Raw genomic sequence first — 23665 nt, forward strand, 5'->3', positions numbered from 1 at the left:
ACAAAGTCAAATACAAAACAAACATCTCAGTCAATAAATAGGAGCTCATGATCAAGAATTTAACTTAAGTTAAAAGCATGTATTTGTGTGCATGTGCAGGTCCTTGATTCTGTTTATATTATTTCAGTTTGGTAGGTGTTAAGGTTTTTGGTCTCTCTCAAATGACTTGACTTCAAAGCTTGTAGATGGCGAACATCCGCTGCTATACCAAAATAAATATTTGCATATTGTGCAATAATCAGCATGAAGCTGACTTTTATATTGAATGATTTTTACGGCTTTATTTTGGGAATAGCAAAAGGTATGCATTAAAATCCAAAATCAAAGATGACAAAGTGAATATCATAACTTCTTAAATGGATGGCATTATAAAGTGATACCTCTAACTAAATGAGTAAAAGGGGATAGTTTATTTCAAGTCCCCGGGCATGAACCTCCATCAACTGTCTTAAGCGAAATATTTCAATTTTCGAAATACTTTAAGAAATTATCCATTTTTTTAAATAATTCAATATATTTCTTTTCAGTTGTCGCATTATTTATTTATCATTCATCATAAAAGTTTTCGTTTATTAATCATCATACACCATTTATTTTTCATCATTCATCATTTATCATTAATTTTTCATTACTCACCAATAGTCATTCACCATTCGAATTTCTTAATTCGTAATGCATATTTTACAAGTTACAACTCATAATTTATAATACATAGTAAACAATTTTGAATTCATATTTAAAATTCATAATTCAAAATTTATTATTCATAATAATAATTCATAATTCATAACACATAAATCGTAATTCATTATTTAATAATTTTTAATTCATTATTCATAATCCATAAATCGTACATAACAATTCATAAAACATAACTCATAATTCAAAACTCATATTTCATAGTTCATAACTCTTAATACATGAATTGTGATATATGTATACATTGTTCATAACTCAAAATTTATAATTTTTAATTCGTCATTGATGTTTTAGAATTTATATTTCATCATTCATAACTAAAAACTTATAACTAAAAATATATAATTCGTTTATCATAATTCAATATTTACAATTCATAACTGTTAATTCAGAATTTATAACCGATAATTCATTCAAAATTAATTACTCATAGCTCGTAATTCATAATTTATAATTCATAATTCACAGTTCATTCGGCGGCCACCGTGGTGTGATGTTAGCGTTCTCCGCCTGCCACACCGTATGCCCCGGGTTCGCACCCCGGGCAAAGCTACATCAAAATTTTAGAAATAAGGTTTTTCAATTAGAAGAAAATTTTTCTAAGCGGGGTCCCCCTCGGCAGTGTTTGGAAAGCGCTCCGAGTGTATTCCTGCCAGCTGTCAGTGAAAATTCATCTGCCTTGCAGATGCCGTTCGGAGTAGGCATAAAATATGTAAGTCCCGTCCAGCCAATTCGTAGGGAAAATAAAGAGGAGCACGACGGAAATTGGAAGAGAAGCTCGGCATTAGATCTCTTCGGAGGTTATCGCGCCTTACATTTATTTTTTTATTTATAATTCATAGTTCATAGTTCGTATATAACAATTTATAATTCATATATCAAAACTCATTACTTATAACTCATAATTCGTAGTCCATAATTCATATATATATCATTATTCATAATTCATAGTTCACAATATATAATTTGTAATTCATAATTCAACACAACAAGCATCATAATTCATAATTCGTAGTTCATAACTCATAATTCATACATCATTATACATAATTAATAACTAAAATTTATTCTTGACAATTCATAGTTCGATACTCATAATTCATAATTCATAGTTCACAATACATAATTTTTAATTCCTAACTCAAAATTTATAGTCCATAATAAAGGATTCACTATTCATAATTCGTGATTCATAATTCATAGTTCCTAATTCATAATTCATACTTCGCAATACATAATTTGTAATTCATAACTCATAATTCATCTTTCATCACCCCACATCAAGCATCTTTCCTCATTCACCATAATAGGCCATAACGTTAAATGGATTAGAGTTTAACCGCCTAGGTGAATTTATCATTACGTTACCAGTCACGCCAGCTTTCCTTGTCTTGCGCTAATTAACGAAACTTTGAAACACCTAGTGTGAATTAAATTGTTTTCCACCGGTCCTCCTATCTCGATGGGAGTCACCGGGCATCATTGGTTTAAGTGTTTAAGCCAAACATTTTTTGGTGGTTAACAACTTTTTATTTAAAATTAAATACTGCCTTTGTACGTACATCAATACGTGCGCATATCTCGTCCAAACATTATATTCAGATAAATTTTTTTTTTTTGTAAGTAAGCCCTCAAAGGGTCTCAAGCTTTCATTGTTTCTGCAATAATTTCACTTTTAGGAATTTTTTCGAATGAAGGCCCAAATATTTATTTGTAAGTGTAATTTGCTCTCGGTTTATTATCCTCGCTACAACAACTACTATTGGGCATATATGCACATATAACATATATATGATATGTTCAGTGATAAGGTTAAAGGGTATAAACTTTAATGCCAGACACACTCGAGCGTGTCAGGTATGTTGTCAAAGCAATAACTAACCGTGCTTATATCGCCTTTTTTTTATTTGTTTGAACAAATTTTCGGGATAATTGCGGTAATGTAGGAGAACTCGTGGGGTTTTGTGTGTAACATGTACATATATGTAGATTTGTATGTATCTAGTTTTACATTAAACGCTTCGCAGGTCATACGTTAGTCTGTTTTTCTTGTACACAAAGTAATATATATGTAGGTAAGTTCTAATGGTATAAAAGTATCGAGATAGGTATGAATTTCCATATATGAAAATTATCACTATAAAGAGTGGTTTGAACTATGAATTATGAATTACGAGTTATGAGTTATGAATAACAAATAATGAATCAGTGAATCATGAATTTGTTTGTACAATATGGGTATCAAAAGAAAGGTGTTAATGATTATTTTAAAAGGGAGTGATTCTTAGTTCCACAGGTGGACGCCGTTTCGAGATATCGCCATAAAGGTGGACCAGGGGTGACCCTAGAATTTGTTTGTACAATATGGGTATCAAATTAAAGGTATTAATGAGGGGTTTAAAAGGGAGTGGTGGTAGTTGTACAGGTGGTCGCCTTTTCGAGATATCGCCATAAAGGTGGGCCAGGGGTGACTCTAGAATGCGTTTGTACGATATTGGTATCAAATGAAAGGTGTTAATGAGTATTTTAAAAGGGAGTAATCCTTAGTTCCATAGGTGGACGCCGTTTCGAGATATCGCCATAAAGGTGGACCAGGGGTGACCCTAGAATTTGTTTGTACAATATGGGCATCAAACGAAATGTGTTAATGAGTATTTTAAAAGGGAGTGGGCCTTAGTTCTATAGGTGGACGCCGTTTCGAAATATCGCCATAAACGTGGACCAGGGGTGACTCTAGAATGTGTTTGTACGATATGGGTATCAAATTAAAGGTATTAATGAGAGTTTTAAAATGGAGTGGTGGTAGTTGTATATGTGAAGGCTTTTTCCAGATATGGACCAAAATGTGGACCAGGGTGACCCAGAACATCATCTGTTGTATACCGCTAATTTATTTATATATGTAATACCTGCCAAGATTTTAAGGGTTTTTTATTTCGCCCTGCAGAACTTTTTCATTTTCTTCTACTTAATATGGTAGGTGTCACAACCATTTTATAAAGTTTTTTCTAAAGTTATATTTCGCGTCAATAAACCAATCCAATTACGTTACCATGTTTCATACCTTTTTTCGTATTTGGTATAGAATTATGGCATTTTTGTCATTTTTCGTAATTTTCGATATCGAAAAATTGGGCGTGGTTATTGTCGGATTTCGTTCATTTTTCATACCAAGATAAAGTGAGTTCAAGTAAGTACGTGAACTAAGTTCATTGAAGATATGTCGATTTTTGCTCAAGTTATCGTGTTAACGGCCATGCGGAAGGACGTACGAAAGACTGTGTATAAAAACTGGGCGTGGCATCAACCGATTTGGCCCGTTTTCACAGAAAACCGTTATCGTCGTAGAATCTATGCACCTACCAAATTTCACAAGGATTGGTAAATTTTTGTTCGACTTATGGCCTTAAAAGTATTCTAGACGAATTAAATGAAAAAGGGCGGAGCCACGCCCATTTTGAAATTTTCTTTTATTTTTGTGTTTTTTTGCACCATATTATTACTGGAGTTGAATGTTGACATAATTTACTTATATACTGTTAAGATATAAAATTTTTTGTTAAAATTTTACTTAAAACAAAAAATGTTTTTAAAAGTGGGCGTGGTCCTTCTCTGATTTTTCTAATTTTTATTAGGCGTACATATAGTAATAGGGTAACGTCCCTGCCAAATTTCATCATGATATCTTCAACGACTGACAAATTATAGCTTGCAAAATTTTTAAATTACCTTCTTTTAAAAATGGGCGGTGCCACGCCCATTGTCCAAAATTTTACTAATTTTCTATTCTGCGTCATAAATTCAACTCATCTACCAAGTTTCGTCGCTTTATCTGTCTTTGGTAATGCATTATCGCACTTTTTCTGTTTTTCGAAATTTTCGATATCGAAAAAGTGGGCGTGGTTATAGTCCGATATCGTTCATTTTAAATAGCGATCTGAGATGAGTGTTCAGGAACCTACATACCAAATTTCATCAAGATACCTCAAAATTTACTCAAGTTATCGTGTTAACGGACGGACGGACGGACGGACATGGCTCAATCAAATTTTTTTTCGATCCTGATTATTTGGTATATGGAAGTCTATATCTATCTCGATTCCTTTATATATGTACAACCAACCGTTATCCAATCAAACTTAATATACTCTGTAAGCTCTGCTCAACTGAGTATAAAAATGCATGAGATATACCGATATGGGTATCAAACGAAAGTTATTTCACTAAGAATTACAATAGGGACATTTTTGAGTAGGGTTGCCATTTAGGGTTGGAGTAGTTAGACGAAATAGTACTCTACTTACTCATATTATATTGAAACTTTAAAGGAGAACATTAGAGTTAAAAATCTTCGTAAAAATCTTACACATGATTCGACTTAATTTTAAATAATTTTCCTTTAAATGAGTAATTGCAATTTCTCACAGATTACTATTAGAAAGATTTCTCAGCACAACGAAACGTTGCCGAGCAAAGCTCGGTCGCCCAGGTACTTATAAATAAAATATGCTAATAATAGCACACCAAATCGAACATTTGTAAGGTCCTCCCCTTATGTTAGGATCCGCACGCATACCCATTAGCTATAATTTGATTTTTAGTGGACGTGCACGTGTTTGGGAGTATTTTGTGTGATGTGTCATTTATTTATTTACACAAAATAATACAATAAACTCAATTCTTTTGGAAAATGTGCTTATATTTATTTCTACAATTCACAGAGCACTTACGTACATATCTACATATGTTTTTAGTTCTTTCAGTAACGCTGCGTTTAATCTTAGTACATTAAGAACAAAAATTGTTACATTGAAGTTCAAGCTTAAAACTATTTTTTGTTTGGGCTTCGAATTTTTACTTTATTCATTACATGCCTTAATTTTGATTTTTCATATTTTTAATCAAGATTATTTCAACCTTTGTGAAACTTTTTTGGCAATGCATAATTTAATTTAATTTCCGTCTACCTACCACGAATCCTCCAAAATTCGTTAATAGCATTAAATTGAGTCTCGCGCATATTAGATGGGTAGTAATAATGGATGATAATCCTGTTCATGTGTCCTGTTCATGTGGGACCGCCGTTAGGCATAAGGTCAAGGGGGGGGAGGCGATTTAGTCGCCACTACTTCGTATGCGCATTTCTCTGCGCTCCCTTTCAGCATGCATCAATTTCGTCATAACTATAAAGGCCACCTTGCTAATAGCAGTCCATCAGTCTATTTGTACGCACATTCGTGGAACTAAATTCCTAAAGGAAGACTTCTCTCCTAAAACTCTGTTTACAGAGAGACTTTCGCCGTGAAAACGAGGGCAGTGAGAGATTTCATGTTCTGCGCTTTCCAATTCGGAGAAAGCGTGTGGACAGAAAGGATCCTTCTCTATCTCATGCTTATGAAGATGAGCTCCGCCGTGCCGGCTCAATATCTGTGTGAGGTGATAATTTAGTTCGCCCTTTTCTCGATTATTTCCACCGTTCTTGCCACCTAACTATTGTTCGTGACCTTGCGCTTTCTTAGCATCTTCAGATGGTCGGCTGATTCCAATGTTTACTCCTCGAAATTTCAAGAAAGGCTTTGAATTTATTTGATAATCTCCTATGGTTAGGACTATATCATCCACAGTCCGCTTTGAGCTCACCAAAAGCACTTTGTTCTTATTGCTAGCCATCTCCAGCACCATGTTCGTCAGCCATTCCTTTATTCTTCCCACGGCGTCATTACATAACATTGGGAGCAGATCAAGTTTCATGCCTCTCTTATGTTCTTTGAGTTAGTGTATTGTGCTGCTAGTGTCCTTATTGCTGCCGGCTGTCATAAAAGAAAGTTATTTTGCCATTTGTGTTCCAAACCTCGTCTTATTTGTAGGCCAGCTAAATCGCGAGCACTTCTGCTTCAAGAATACAACTGTATGACGGTAGCTTGAATGGCGTTGAAATTTCTAAGCAATGTGAAGAAATTTCTAAGCAATGCGAAGAAATTTCTGCGGAGCATGTGCGGTAGCCTCCGGTGTCTGCAAAGCATGCAATGCGCCGAACTTTATGTAAGCTGGTGAGATTGTGGTTCCTACTAAGTGCTGCCAACCCTACTATAGAGCCAAGCGTTAGCATTGGTCATACCACTTCCTCATACAGCTATAGCACCATTGCCTTGAAACCTCATTTCTTACCAAACATAGCCTTGCAAGCGCAGCAGCGATGAAAGCCTTCCGTACACGTTCCTCGATGCACGCCTCCCAGTCGAGTTTATTCCCAGATGTTTGGTAATACTTGTTAGGGTTAACTGTTGGTGTTAAGCCTTGGTAATATAACTTAGTGTGTTTTATACTTTCTTGTAAAAAGTTGTAGATCCATCTTCTCCGGATTCAGCCTCACATCCCTGTGCCCAGCTTCTTAGATTTGTTAATATTGTTTCCATGATTTCTCTTATCACTAATGTGACTGTACCCAAAATAATGACCGCCACATCGTCCGCGTACGCCACATTTTTTACATCATCTGTGTCGAGTTTTGCTATAATATCGTTTGTAGAAATGAGCCAGGTATTCCCCACAAAAATACTCCTATGTGTATGTCAGGCAATTTCGCAAATGTTTTAGCAAAAACTATTTAAAACTGATTAGTCTCACACTTTTGCCACCTCTTGTCTTGTTCTCTCCGACTTTAGTATGAAGACCACAGTTTTTTTGCCTCCACGAAGAAGGAATGTAGCTATAACGAAAGCATGTTCAAAATATTTATTTTACTTCCTTAACAATTTTTGAATCTTATGCAGCATAATAAGTAGAATACCGTCAACCTCTCATTATTTATGTTGCGAAAAGACCTTTCCAGTTAGCTCGCCAATTCCTTCTAGCTGTACCGTTTCTGTTATTTGTGTTACCTCTTCGGGGCCATCAAGTAAGCCTAGGGTTTCATCTGGGGATCATGCCCTTGTTCAATCAACGCGCTTGAGAAAACTATAACTTGAATGATTTTTGGCTAGAATCTTTCCAAGTCTTGTTGAGTTATTCGTGGACTCGATGAGTACGCAATGTTCTAGACAGAATTAAGGTTTTGAACTGCGTGTTCCCTGATGAAGGTTTCACACTCTTGAAAGTCACCTATTGCATATTATTTGTTGAATACCTTCATGAGATCCGGTCATAGATCGCAAAGGAAGAAATTCTTGCTCCTTTAAATTTGACAATCAGCTTTACTTGCTTCCCAAAAACTTCTTTCCAAAGCTCTTGCTCGGTCGTCCAGATTATTTGCAGATTGAATGGGTATCTGGTTTGTACCGAGCTTGTCACTGACTTTCCTGTTCAATAGACTCCAAGACGTTCGTTTTGGACTTCTATCTCGTAGTTTTGTTTCACTATCAAAGTCTTTAATAAATATAATAATGCGATGATCAAATATAGAGATCTTTTTCGAAACCTGGCAATTTCTTACTGAGAGATTCTTTGAATTAGTTGAGAATGAAGGATAATAAGTGTGTATAAATAAGTGACAATGTTCGTTATATAGCGAAATTATATATATTTATTTATTTTTACATAGGCTTGTGAGCGCTAAAATTATACATTAGGCCGGGTCGATTTGTGGGGAGGCAAAAAATCGCCCATTGCTCTGTGAAAATCATATTCTAGGGATCAAAATAAGAAACTTTGCCGAAGGAACCATAACCTCTAAAACGAATTCTGATGTCCCCCCCCCCCCCCCCCTTGGGTCGTAGGGGCAAATTTTGAAAAATCCCACTTTGAAAAGCCTATGTTTTTTCTTTTTGGAATTTATTTAGTCAGAACATATGTAAATGAAAAAATGAATTTAACTTAGTAAGAGAAAAGAAATTAAAAAAATTATTAGAAATTAGCGTTTTTACAACCACCTTTTAAAACCAAGGCATCACTGTGATGCATTTGCATGTCGTAAACATAGTTGTGTGGGTTTTTTATTCAACCGTTTTAAAAAATGAAGGTATCACTGTGACACAATTGCAGATCGTAAAATTGCTTGTGTTGTTTTTTTTTAAGCCACCACAAGACACAGCAGGTAGAATTGAAATTACCCCTAGCCGAAAGTTCGACCCAAAGGGGGGGACATCAGAATTCGTTTTAGAGGTATGGTTCCCTCGGCAAAGTTTCTTATTTTGATCCCTAGAATACGATTTTCACAGAGCAATGAGCGATTTTTAAATCGACCCGCCCTATTATACATGCATATATAAATACCAAAAAAATGTATTAATATTACTTTCATAGCACTGTAAGTGGTATTTCAAATCATTATACACCCTCTTGGCAAGAGAGGAGCGGAAGCATGTACATATGTAAGTACGTAGGCACTTCCGCAACATACAACTTTGGCACGTGTCATCCGACTCATGTGGAATGTTGACTTTCATTCATGCAGTGCGCATCCCCCCCCCCCCTGCTACAGCATTTGGCTTAATCTGTGTATTGAAAACAAGTCAACAGCGCAAAAACACGTTCACAATTTGCTGTTGACACAAAATTGCACGTTGTGAGTCTGCCATCTTAATTTTTAGTTAAATCATGGAGTTCAAATAGGAAAGGTCGAGATTACAAGCATTTGCATATGGGGTATTCCATCCCATTTCGACCAATTTTGAACCCGACCCCTTTAGAATTGGCTGAAAGTTTTTCTTCTTTTTCTAGCTTACGAAAGACGTTTTCCGGAATTTTTTCAAATTTTTTCATCCAACTCAAAAAAAGTTATGAATTTTAAAAAAAACACCGTTTTTGTTTTCAAAATGCTATAACTTTTTCAAAAATTGACCGTTTGGGATCTTTTTTTTCCAAAAAATTTGTTTTTAAATGTACTTTTCGGAAAAAATACAAAAAAATTTTTAAAGTTTTTTTTTAAATTTTTCAGTTTTTCGAGATTTTTCGAATTTCGCCATTTTTTTTTTTCTCATAAAAAACTTCAATCAATTCTGCAATCATCCCCACTAATCCCGGAGTGGACCGATTTTTTTATATTTTTTTTATTTAATTGAAAAAAAAATTTTCAAAAATAAAAATTTTTTTTTATCAATTTTATTTATATAACAAAAAAATGTAAGAAAATGATTTTTAAGTATTCTTTTCTTTATATATTATGGTAATCCACGGAAAAAAAAATGGCGAAATTCGAAAAATCTCGAAAAACTGAAAAATTAAAAAAAAAAAAACTTTAAACATTTTTTTGTATTTTTTCCGAAAAGTACATATAAAAACAAATTAAAAAAAAAGATCCCAAACGGTCAATTTTTGAAAAAGTTATAGCATTTTGAAAACAAAAACGGTGTTTTTTTAAAAATTCATAATTTTTTTTGAGTTGGATGAAAAAATTTGAAAAAAAATCTGGAAAACGTCTTTCGTAAGCTAGAAAAAGAAGAAAAACTTTCAGCCAATTCTAAAGGGGTCGGGTTCAAAATTGGTCGAAATGGGAAGGAATACCCCATATAGAAAATGTAATTTGAGACTTACATGTGTTCTCTATATGCACGTATGTATTGATGTGAATATGTGTTTCGCTTCAGTTGATTTTCTTAAAAGTTAATGATTGACTGCTTTGTAATTGATTGATGCATAATATGAGCTGAATACGAAAAGTTTTATAAAATTTATATATAAATGGCGGCCGTCGTATTGTGGTGTTAGCATGTGCCGCCGAAGATCCTGGGTTCAACTCTCGGGCAAAGTAACATCAAAAATTTAGAAACAAATTGTTTCACTTAAAAAAAGGGTTTCCAAAGCGGGGTCTCCCCTCGGCAGTTATTTAACAAAGTATGCGTGTATTTCTGCCATGAAAAGTTTCTATGTGAAAACCCATTCGCCTTTTAGGTGCCGTTCGGAGTTGGCTCAAAACAGGCAGGCCCCTTCCGGCCAATTTGTAGGAAAAATTAGGGGAGCACCATGCAAATAGGAAGGGAAGCTCGGTCTTAACTCTTTTGGAGGATATCGCGCGTTGTCTTTTTCTTATATGTATGTATAAATATACGCACATTAATAACATTGTTGGAAAATTTAGCAACATATCAAGAGGTTATGAAAAAAAAAAAACATTTAGGGGAAAAGTAGAAGAAAAAAACGACAAATTATAAAAAATGTAAGAAAAACACTTCTCTAACATACTCCAACAGCCATGTCACAATCTCTATACATGATTCATGCTTTCGAGCAATTCGAAATTCGTTTGCGAGATACGGTTTAATTTTTCAACTACCTACTTACTCCTGAGAGGTATTCATTCACAAGAGTGCTTCACGGCTTGATTTCTAGGCTTACAATGTTTACGCTGTCAGTCGTGACTCACGAAAAATAATTAAAAACAAAAAAATGTTAAATGGTTTTATTGAAAACAATACTTACATTAAGTAATAATAATACTAAAAGCTAGAAAATAATTTCACACTCCTTATCAATCTAGGGCGTTGATCATTGGGCGCGTGAAACTTCTAAAAACTTGAGGCGTAGCATAACCTGATTAAGGTTCAGTTGGTCTTACTTATACATATATGAAAATGTGATTTGCAAAGATATGAGCGGTTGGCTATCAATAATCATAGCTTTAAGTATTGTTATCACTTAATATAAGTATTGTTTTCAATAAAACCGTTTAACTAAATATTATTTTATTTTCAAGTTTTTAGTCTTTATTTAATTGCCTATTATTTCTCATTCTATTTAGTCCACGTAGTGACTCATTATCACAAGGACTTTTTTCTGACAATTTGCTACAATCTAAGTCTTCAATATATAATCCTTCCAAAGATTTTACTCGACTCAGCGCCACGTATCCTTGTCCCTTCTCTAACTCCAAAGTATTTTGATATCACTTCTACCGGACTGTATGTAATATTTGTTTCAAATGTGAGCCACATCGGATCACAAATAGGTTTTTTTTTTTTGAATAACTCGATCCTTGCACCACCTAAAAATAAAATTAAATGTAAGGCGCGATAACCTCCGAAGATATCTAAGGCCGAGCTTCTCTTTCAATTTGCGTCGTGCTCCTCTTGATTTTCCCTACAAATTGGCCGGACGGGACCTATATGTTTTTTACCGACTCCGAACGGTATCTGCAAGCTATATGAGTTTTCACTGAGAGCTCTTCATGGTAGAAATATACTTGGAGCGCTTGCCAAATACTGCCCAGGGGCGAATCCGCTTAGAAAAATTTTATTCTAATTGCAAAACCTTATTTCTAAAATTTTGATGTTGCTTTGCCTGTGGTATGAACCCAGGGCATACGGTGTCGTAGGCGCAGCACGCTACCATCACACCACGCCAACTTGTGCCACCTAGCGGGAGTATTTTTCACAAAGCGATTTCTATTTCGGTATGTAATATGTGTTCCGAATATGAACCAAATCGGACTACAAATAAGTTTTTTTTTTTAATATCTTGATCCTTGCGCCACCTGGCGACGATTTTTTTCATGTGTCGCTTTCTATTCATGTTTTCAATATGTGTTCCAAATATGACCCAAATCGGACCACAAATAAGTTTTTTTTTAATATCTCGATCCTTACACCACCCGGCGGCGATTTTTGTCATATGTCGCTTTGTTTTCATGTATTCAATATGCTTACCAAATATGAGCCTAATCGGAGCACAAATACGATTTTTTTGAATATCTCGATCCTTGTGCCACCTATCGGATTTTTTTTTTCGTATTATTGCATTGTCATCGGGTTTTGAACTATATTCCAAATTTCATGCTTGTAGCTTATTGGGAAGTTACTTTATTTTCCATTACAAAATTCTGTTCGCTACACGAGTCAATCTAAAGAAAACCATTTAAAAAAATGAGGTTCATCCCTGCAAAAATCGTTGGATCATGTGATCCACTGGAGTAATTACCATTATACTCCACTGTAATGCAGCGATGGACCAACTCATGTTCCTACACGAACACATTGTAAGTCGATCATTGCTCGTTTTTAACGATTTTAATCACTACACGATGTTTATTGGACTGTGGGTACTCCATGGATTACTCTGATGTAATGCGGAGCTGGAGTATATGGTCCCGTCCTAGGACATCGCAATGTTAATTGGACCATATTTTTTGTATGAATTGTGGTTAATTTTGGAGCACTCGGTTGGTCCATAGCGAGTACTCCATACACGCATGCATGGAGTACTCGCGATTTTTTTAGGGCACGCCCACTTTTTATATATATAACATTTTGAAAAACACAAAAAAACCTTATTATTTAGTAAATAATACACCTAGAATGTTGAAATTTGACGTGTGGACTGATATTGAGACTCTTGATAAAAATTTGAAAAAAAAATGTTAAAATGGGCGCGGCACCGCCCACTTGTGATAAAATCAATTTTACAAATATTATTAATCATAAATCAAAAATCGTTATTCGGCAGAGAGGTTGCCTTTACTATACGGAATGATTTGAAGAAAAATTAACGAAATCGGTTAAGGACCACGCCCACTTTTATACAAACGATTTTTAAAATGGTCGTGGACGAATAAAATAAGATATATCTTTGCAAAAAAAAGTTTTATATCAATGGAATTTCATTTCCCAAGTGGATTTATAACAATAAATAGCAAAAACTTCAAATTTAAAAAAATGGGCGTGGCACCGCCCCTTTTATGACTAAGCAATTTTCTATGTTTCGGGAGGCATAACTCGAAAAAAGTTAACGGATCGTAATGAAATTGGGTACACAAAATTTCCCTATAGTAGAAAATATTTCCAGAAAAAATGGACGGGATTGCTTAAAGACAACGCCAGCTTTTATATCAAAGATTTTTAAAAGGATCGTAGACGAAAATAATAAGCTATATCTTAGCGAAAAGAGCTTTGTATCAACAGTTACTGGCGTATGCTGACGATATTGACATCATTGGCCTAAACACCCGCGTCGTAAGTTTTACTTACTCGAAACTGGAAAAAGAAGCGGAAAAATTGGTTTGATGGTGAATGAAGAAAAAACTAAGTACCTGCTGTCATCAAGAAAAGCGTCCGCACATTTGCGCATTGGCAATAACATCATTGTTGGTAGCCATAATTTCAAAATTGCCAAAGACTTCATTCATTTTGAATTTAACACCAATAACAACGTCTGTCTAGAAATCTAGCGAAGAAACACTGTTGCTGCCAAATGCTTGTTTGGACTGAGTAGGCAATGGTAGAATAAAACCTTTCTCGACAAACGAAGATCATGCTATGCAAGTCACTTATATTTATCAGAAATGGCGGTTCTAGGAGTATTCGGGAGAAAAGTTCTTCGAAAGATTTATGGGCATCTACGCGTTGGCGATGGCGATTACCCAAGAAGATTTAATAATGAGCTGTACGGTCTTTATGCAGACACCAACACAGTCCACCTGCTACGCCGACAAGGTCATGTTATGCGATGATGCTCCGACGAAGAAAGTATTTTTTCGGAGCCAGCTGACGGAAGCAAAGATAGTGGACAGCCGCCACTCCACGCTTCCCAAGGCAGTCGGTTCTATGTTCCAGAGCGACTTGGGATTTTTCCCGGCAAAGGACTGTCATTTCAGTGTAACTCCATTTAATTTGTTGTGTCCCTCCATCAAATTGTCATCCTCCCACCAGCTCCTCGCAGCGGGACTGCGCCATACTCTCCTACTCCGGGAAGGTATGGAACCCAATCCGGGCCCGTCTTCGCACACCGGTCCTGAGAAATGGTTTTGCCCAGTCTACCGGAAAAGAATCTCTATAGGGCGGTCATACTCTTCTCAGTGTGTCACGTGCAAGGGATGGTTGCATCGAATAGGTTGTTCGGGGCTAGACCCCAAAACCAGACATCCTCGGAAACAGACTCTTAGTCCCTACCACCTTTTGCACCATTTGCCAGCACAGAATATATATGTTTTCGACATCCGCCCAATGCAGCTCCTGCCTTAGACGGTGCCCCTTTCTGCAGTTAAAGTGGAATGGATTAACTAGTAAGATTACGAAGATATTCGATTTCATGAAGCAGCGCAACTTCCGCATTGCTGCTATTCAAGAGACTAAACTAACAGCACGATCTGATCTTCAGACCTGTTCTGGGTAAAATGTCCACAGAAAAGATCGCGGGAGCGGAAATGGAGGCGGTCTCACTTTTATTATACACCACTCAGTGCAATATCATATATTTGATCCCGACATTGGCCGCAGGGACAATGTCCTGGAACGTCACGTCTGTCCGGTCAGGCGATGCAAATCTAGAAATAATCAACATCTACATCCCTCCTGCCACCTGCTGCCCCAGTGGATACCGCCCTATTATTAGCGCCTTACTCACTGGCGATAATCGCATTATCTCAGGGGATTTCAATGCCAAACAATACATATGGCATTTAAAATTGCGGGCGGACAGCAGGGGTGAGATGTTGGCGGATCAAATAGAAGAAACGACGTTCTGCACAACAAACGGAGACGCCACCACTCGTATGGCAGGAAGCTGTCACAGCTATCCAGATATATCAATCGTGAGCGTGGGGCTCGTAAACTGCGTCAACTGGCTGCCGATGGTAACATTGGCATCAGACCACCTGCCAATACTTATTTCGCTCGAGCGTACCGCCGACTTCATCGTCACGCACTTTCATAAATTTTAAAAAGGAATGCTCGCCAAGGGGAGGGCGTTTTCCGCAAGGTCATTGAATCTGTCTCGGCTCCCGTTATTCCCGCCTGAAGAATTCACCCTCATTTTCCGGCGGAGGCCGCAAATTTAGCGAGAGAACGTGACCTTATAAGATAGCTCAATCCTGGCGACCGCCAAATAAGGGATATAAACCAACGCATCATATTGCTTGTGGATGAACACAAGCGGGCAAAATTGGAGAAGCATCTAAGCCGTTGTAACCTCTCTGTCGGTGTGGGTAAGCTTTTGTCCACCGTAAAGTCCCTATCGAATCCATCCAAGCACAACGACAAAATTCCTATCGCCTTTGGCGATAAATTGCTGTCGGATGCGAAAAAATGCGCGAGCGCGTTTTGCCGACAATATATAATGCATCCTACGGTTGACAAAGTTAGACGGAGGGCCAACAGACACGCACATAAACATAAATTCAGCGCATCCCCAATTACCATCACCGCTAGAGAGGTTGAGGATGCCATCGGTCAAGCCATCTAAAGTAGTGAGCCCAGACGGCATCGCCATGCTGATGCTTAAAAGTCTAAAAAAAAAGGTTTTCAAATATTTAGCACATGTTTTCAACCTGTCTCTGTCCACCTTTGTCATCGCCGAAAAATGGAAATTGGCCAAGGTGGGCCCGCTACTAGATCCCGGGAAACCAGCACATAGGAGAGTCACATCTCTCCTATCGTCAGTCGCCAAGATGCTTGAAGCCACTTTGGTCCCCTATTTTAAAGCAAATTTGCAACTAGCCTGTCACATCTTTAGAAAACTTCACATCACAACCACCGCGCTAAATGCCATTAGCACCCAGATAAATTGCGGTTTAAATCAAAACCCACACCACAGAACAGTATTCGTTGTGCTAGACCTATCAAAAGCTTTTGATACGGTCAATCATGGCACATTACTGCAAGACCTGGAAGGATTTATCCTTCCCCCATGTCTTAAAAGGTGGTCCGCAAATTATCTGGGTGGCCGGCAGGCATCGATGCAATTTAGAAATGCAACATCAAACCCAAAAAAGAATTTAACAAGGGGTGCCACAGAAGACACCACCCCACTTTTGTTTAACTTCTACATATCAAAGCTACCTTCGCCACCAGAAGGAATTACTATCGTTTCCTATGCCGAAGACTGCACAATAATGGCCACAAGCCCAGGCCCACTGAGCGATGAGCTTTGCAACAAAATAAACGGCTACCTCACTGATCTCTCCAGTTCTTTCACGTCGCCAAACCTGACGTTTTCACTGACTAAATCATCGGCGACCTTATTTACAACATGGACGTCACAAATTTCGAACATTTTGAACATCCGCGTCAATGGTACTACGCTACCGACTGTCTTACAACCCAAGATCTTGGGTATGATGTTCGATCAGGATCTACATTTTGGTAAGCATTCAGCCGCAGTTATACCGAAAATCCAGAGTCGTAATAAAATCTTCAAATCTCTTGCTGGCAGTACTTGGGGAAAAGATAAAGAAACGCTCATTACCACTTACAAAGCATTTGGCCAGCTGATTACATGCTACGCGTCCCCGATATGGTCGCCAAGCCTAAAGACTACTCACTGGAAGAAGCTACAGGCCTGCCAAAATACTTCCCTCAGAACCGCCAGGGGTTGCCTTCTTATGTTCCCAGAACACCATCTACATAATGAGGCGAGAATACTCGCCATCAGAGAGAGAAATGAAATGCTAACCAAACAATTCCTGTTGAATACCCAGAAACATGGGCATCCCAACAGACATCTGATTGATGAGCCAACACCGCCAAGGGGCTTAAGGAGTTATTTCCGTAAGCATTATGAGGAAATACGACACCTGAGGACACAGCCGTATGAAGCCAAAAAACACAAGCAAGTCCTCAGTGAACTCCAAAAACAGATGTCGCTTAGGTTTTGAAGCATTCCCTTCAGCTTTGAAGCTATCTCTTTAGCTTCAAAGCTTTAATTATAGCTTATATTTAACTTTTAAATCTTTCCCTTCAGCTTTAAAGCTTTCACCTGAGCTTTTAAACAAAAAAGCACAGCGTCACTGCTTGCACACTTTTCAGTCATAACAGAAACTCTAAAAACTAATTATTAAATAAGAAAAGTCTTAATTGCTACAAGTTATGCTGAAACCTTTGTATACAGGCTGTTTTTTGAACCACTAAAACTCTCCGCTTATTCATCCTTCTTTTTTCTTCGTTTCGGTTACCGCATCAAAACAATCCGCAATCGTTGGTTCTGAACCATCTGCGCTATAATCATGACCAGCCATGCAACTCAGCGTTAGTATGTAGGAACAAGTGGTACGTAGCACTGAGAGCTTTGAAAGCTTTTGTGCATGGGATATGAGGGCACTGCAAGACGCAACGTCTCATAAGCCGCTGAGATTGTATGCACACGTCAGGCATTATCCGGTGAATCCTGTACTCAAAGAACAATACCATAAACTTGCAGAAGTGGAAGGCACACTCCCTAAGGAAACGCGAGTCACTCTAGCTCAACTTCGATCTAGATACTGTAACAGGTTAAACTCTTACCTATCCAGAATCAACCCCGACTTACAAAATGTATGCCCTGCTTGCAATGTGTCCCCACATGACACCAACCATCTCTTCAACTGTAATGTGGAACCAACGCCTCTAACAGTCCTCTCATTATGGTCCACCCCTGTTGAACCATCAAGTTACCTTAGAGGATATTGATGACAATTTGTGATCGGTCACACCTATTGGATGGGGCGAAGCACTGCTACAACAACAACAACAACATCCGCCACTCCACAGAAATAATTAAGTGAAAAACGAGTTATCTTCACTTTTTGTTACCAATTGAAGTCAGTTAGCGTAGCGAAGAAGCAACTGGCGCGCCCTCATGAACGACCATAACTGTTTAAACAGTTAAGCGTCAATTAAGTAAGTGACCATAATGTTGAAATATAAAAATACACTTTTGGTGCGCCCCATTTCCGCTTGGGTATTTACTTATGACTATCTTTTTTCGTTAATTTTCGGCTTTTATTTTCACGATTCCTGTGATGTTACATTTATGTAGGAGTGTGTGACGTAAATTCGGAAGTTAAGTGTTATTACTTATACTCACCGCTCCGTATTAAACAAGAACAAAAATAAAGAAAGCTGCAAATAAGGCTTAATAGCCTTGATCCTTTTTTTGCTGGGTTGAAAAAGATCACCTGCAGGATGTTACTAAACTATCAATACCCGCCTAGGAAAGTTTGTCCTTTGGCAGCAAGGTACGTCAGTCCTTTGGGATTGCCAAGAAGGGTCAAGTCATTCAACATCTGGGTATTCCAACTCGGCAAAGTTTGTCTCCCTCATTTAAGGACGTCCCTACTTCTTTCGACTCTATCCGTGATTCCGAGCCATTAGCTAGCAACAGGATGATTAATAGCTACAGAGTAAGGTCTTTGTCGTTCAAAGATAATCTTTCTTATTAATTGTTTACTAAACACAAAGAAGAAATTTATTCTTCGCTTACTTTGTGTGTGGTTCCCAAAGGTATCAAGTCCATACAATTTCCGAATCTATATAAATTCCAATTCTCATAAAGCGGTTGCTCTAGGCCAAAATCTTGATTCTTGTTCGTCGAGAGTGGATTATACTTTTCAATTGCCTTCTCAGCTCTAATTTGAGCTTACAGATATTGCCTGGTTACTTGCCAAGGAGTTGCATGACAAAGCTCCATTAGACTCCTGACGAGCTACCCATACAGCAATAATGCTCGCAGAGGACTGTGCCTGTGAAAATGTTATCAAAGTGATCACTGCGATACTGAAATGATCCTATTCACCAGTCGCTACATAATATAAGCTCATATACCACTGCTACTAAAAAGCTTTGGGCTCGAAGTTTGCTCACCTAAATGGTTCCCTGTAAGCTTCACGTTTGAAATTAGAACCGAACTAGGTTCTTTATAAATCTTAATCATCACTCACGGTAATTGATTGGGATATTAAAGAAACACTGTATGTGCGGAGTACGCTGCGAATTACTGCAAAGGTCCAGCGAATGACTTTTATTGGAGCTATAAGGATGAGGAATAGTTAGAAAGTTTTGAACATTCCTTCTGAAGATACCCTGCTCTAGCCAGAAATTGTATGGAAGAAACGTACTTTTGATGAGTAAGCAAGAACCGCCCTGATTTGAATTACCAAGGCTAAACGATCAGCAATTAATTTTATCAAGTAGTACCAAATATCTGGGACTGACAAAAGTCGACATAAAAACGCTATGGCTGTATGAGAAATTGGTGCAACAAGTACTGACGTATGGCTCGTAGTGTGGTGGGAAGCTCTTCGTAAGAATTATAATCTCACCAGTGTATAGAAGCTCACTGATTGTATCTGAGCCACCGCAGCCTGCCTCACGGCGACTTAAACTCTCTTCCGATAGACATACACATAATATATACGTTGACACTAACCGCACTGAGACTTGGGGAATTTGGGTGTTTGAAGGATACTCAGAAAAGGAATAGCGGTAATCTTAATTTACTTCCGCGGGAATGAGTTCTGAAATAGATTATTAGTATTAATTATCAGTAGAAGTAGAACAGATGGAAAGAAAGGCAGGGTTCTAGCTAATAACCGTGTACTAACACACACATATATATAGCTCCAAAATGGCCTCAGGTGTGGGGGTTGGGGTCTATTCTCATTTCTTTGAGATTTTTATGGTATTTAATTTGCAGTTATACCTTAGTGTGTTACAAGCAAGAGTCTCCGTGATGTAGCAAGCCTGCTCACCACTCGAGGTTCGGAACGTAACTGGCAAAGTATCTTTCTTTTCTGACACCCAAGTAGAAATAAAGGCGCTAGCTGCACCGTACACTAGCTCAAAGCTAGTAGAGGTATATAAGCAACTTTAGCTGCCTTAACCTACACATCCTTTACCTGGTTTCCGGAACATAGTGAATCGAAGAAAATGACTTGGCTGATGATATCCTACGCAAATCTCAGCACAAGGGGGTAAGCGAATAACCAGTGTTAAAGTAGATACACCCCTGGCGGTATCCAAGGCGGAAATTTTTTAACACCGCTCTGAAAAACTGCAAAATCAATACGGCCTGTGCAATTTCAAGAACTTAATAGCCAGACTATAATGAAAGAAGGACCAGAAGTATACTGCGTAGGGCTAGCGCAGACACTCATATAGTTTTAGCGGTTTGCATCAGTAGGCGTGCATGCGGAATATATGAATAACGCGCATAATGACCACCGTAGAAGTTATAAAGAGGAAACTGAAAAAAAAATACTATGAAGCATTTTCTGTGTAAACCCTCAGTTCTAGCTAGAACACGCTTATGATCCTTCGGAAGCCCCTTTTCGGAAATTCTGGGTAGATTATGGCAAGTAGGGATTCCAAATATTCTTGATTTTTTAAACAACTCGGGCTGGTTGAAGCACATATCCAATGTGGTACTCAGTAGGCTTAAACGAGTTTTATTGTCATCAAAGCGACTCTTAAAGAGCAAATCACACCACCAGCAGTCGGTTAGTTCAATACTGATGCAACAACAACAACAGTTTTTATAACTCGCCTTAAAAAAAAAATATTTTATACCTGAATTCATAAATACATTACAACCACGAAAGCAGCCACATAAAGCTATGAGTTCGAGTATTTAAACAATAATCCGAAAAAGGTTAACAAAAGCGGCTATGTTGCCGTTATAGAAAATATATTGTGGGCGTTACCAAAGCAATAGAAAATATGTGGACAATAGAAGAGCTGAGTGTTTCTGTTAAATTCGCGTACGCTTAGCGCATGCAAAAAGCAGAAGCGATCTACAAAACGACAGGATGGTGGTATATAAAGAAACAAGCGGCTTAACTTTAGCACCAGTTCAAAAGAAATGTTTTAATAGAACACACATAGCTGTTTAAATATTTAAGAAAACAAAATATATTAAAATGACAACATATGATTACTGCATTTTCAATCATGAAAGTCCCGAATACTCCGAATGTGATGATGTTGATGTAGAACCCTGTCGTCTATCGTGGTTTATAATTAAAAACAACAACGACACGGCAGCACAAAATAATACAACAAACGAATTCAAAATTGTACACGCAATGGATATAACAAAACCCGCTTATGCGAATATATTTTTAAATAACAATACCGTATTATATAATACAAAAAAAGAAAAATTAATTGGTAAAGTAGTTGCAGCAGCTGATAATATAGAAATTATAAGAGAAAATTTAAAAGCATTGGAGAGCGCCGTCGAAACACCGTCAACAGTCAATCGATATTGCTTAGTACAATATTGTCAAACGCCACAGCGTTTGGTACATAGAATTTTGCAACAAAATGAATTGATCGAATTTCAAACATCGTATAACAATTATAAGGAAATATTCATTAGGGATGGTCGTAAATTATATCGCGGTTATATGCTGTTGTGTGATGAGAACAAAGACAATTTGCAATATGAATTGGCTAAATTGAAAGAGAAATGCAGTAATGTTATACGTAGCAGTTTGAAAGAGAATGTAAGTTGTGTAGTTAACAGTAAAAATATGTGTGTGATGTAATAAAAAGTTTTTTCTTACAGCTGAATGTGGAAGAAGATGCCAGATTGGAGCCTGAAGCAAATACTTGGTTGCTACTACAACACAGTGAAAATATTTTTGATGCTATTTATAGCATCATGCGCTATGACAACACATATATGTTGAAAGGAAATATGTATCCTGGCTTACAAGCATATTTTGGTAATGGCAATATTACATATCAAGCGGTTATACTGCACAAATCGCATGATGAAGCACAATTAGTGAGTGCGTTGCAAACTATAATTAACTCATGTTGTATGCCAATAGCGCACACATGAGAAATTTTTATATATGTATTTTCGTTGAAAAGGTTTATTGAATTTGCGTTACGTTATTTGTAGATGTGAGCTGTAGAAGATTTATGTAGATGCATCAATACCCTGCAAAAAATGAGATTAGTCTAGGATGAATCCGGGATGGGTCGCAAAGGAGCATGCGACTATAGCCAGTTCTGTCCCTTTTGTTTGAGCATGGCCTATGGAGATACCAATTGTGTCGGACAGATCCTTTTTGTAATGTTCTACACTTTCTCTTTGTACCCCTTTGGATACTGTTCGTCAGGCATTTTTGTATACATGCGGGTAGTGTCCGACATATTCTCTTCGTATCTCTACAGCCAAAGTCACAAAAGCCGCTTTTGTTCGGCTATGCGTACTGTCGGACAAGTCGTCTTGCTAACTATACGGAATTTCTTACGGAGTTTATATTTTTTTAAACTCGAATACAATATTCTTAATTTTTTTCGTATGGGTGTTGCAGAATAATAAAAACAAAACGAATATGACGATAATGGAACATATAGTCCTAGTATTTTAGGTTAGGTATAGAGCTCCGCATTTTTCTTAAATAATGCTATTCAATCACATTTAATCCTTTTATTTTATTCATTTCGTTTCTGTCATTTTTTGTTGTTTTTTTTTTCAATTACCTACATAAATTTAACACTGAATGATGCCAAATATACCCAAAACGGACTAGAGGGGACCAATTATACCCCATAAATCGCACGATTTTTTGCAGGGTATGTATAGTCACATCCATCTCTCTATTTGTCAATTACAACGCAAACCCCTGGGAGGTGAAGATATCTGAATAATATTTGATACCGACTCGCTCTCTACAATATATAGATAATTATTACTATAATTTGTAAAAAAGTGAAAGATTGTAACACTTTCTAACCCAATAGTATAGCTCATATATAAGTAATATCAAATTTAAAAAAAAATATGTATGCAATTTCGCATACTTGCTTGACTATCAGGATTTATTGACATAGGTCAAGTTGATACACAAAAAAAAAATAAATAAAATGCAGTGAGAACACTTTTCGGAGTAGTATTCAAACAAATTTTGGCGTCTGTTGCTCGTTATATTGTGTAGTAGCAGAAGTAAACAGCAAACCACAGTAGTGTAGAGGCAGCGTGATCCGCCTTTCACACCGAATTCAAACATTTTTTGTAGTATTATTACAGCTTACGTTCTATTCCATCCGATCGTTATAGTGGTTAAGCAAAAACAAAATTCTCCACGTGCGTAGGCAAAAAAAAGAAACTAAAAAAAATTTACAATCTCTTTGTTCCTGCCCATGGCTGTTCAAAATTTTTAAATTGGAGTGCAAATACCAATACATATAAAAACCTTAATGTACACTGAAAATTTTTTAAATTGAAAAAAAAAAAAAAACAAATTTATTTTAAATATATAAAGAATGGTTAACGAATCAATTTTAAAGCAAATTTTTCTCAGTGCACCTCTAATTTTAAAAAAATTTTTGTT

At 37.0% G+C, this 23665-nt stretch overlaps 1 protein-coding gene across 1 annotated transcript in view; it reads right to left on the reverse strand.

Annotated features, from left to right (window-relative positions):
- Positions 1-7964: 7964 nt before the first annotated feature.
- The window catches only part of dcma (decima), a 214977-nt gene continuing 199276 nt past the window's right edge, over positions 7965-23665 (reverse strand). Inside the window, exon 6 of the mRNA XM_067768295.1 lies at positions 7965-8064. The gene's annotated coding sequence lies outside the window, so the exon portion shown is untranslated. The remainder of the gene's footprint in view (positions 8065-23665) is intronic.

Source organism: Eurosta solidaginis, chromosome 2 (genome assembly GCF_040869045.1).
Source record: "Eurosta solidaginis isolate ZX-2024a chromosome 2, ASM4086904v1, whole genome shotgun sequence".
Taxonomy (NCBI): Eukaryota; Metazoa; Arthropoda; class Insecta; order Diptera; family Tephritidae; genus Eurosta; species Eurosta solidaginis.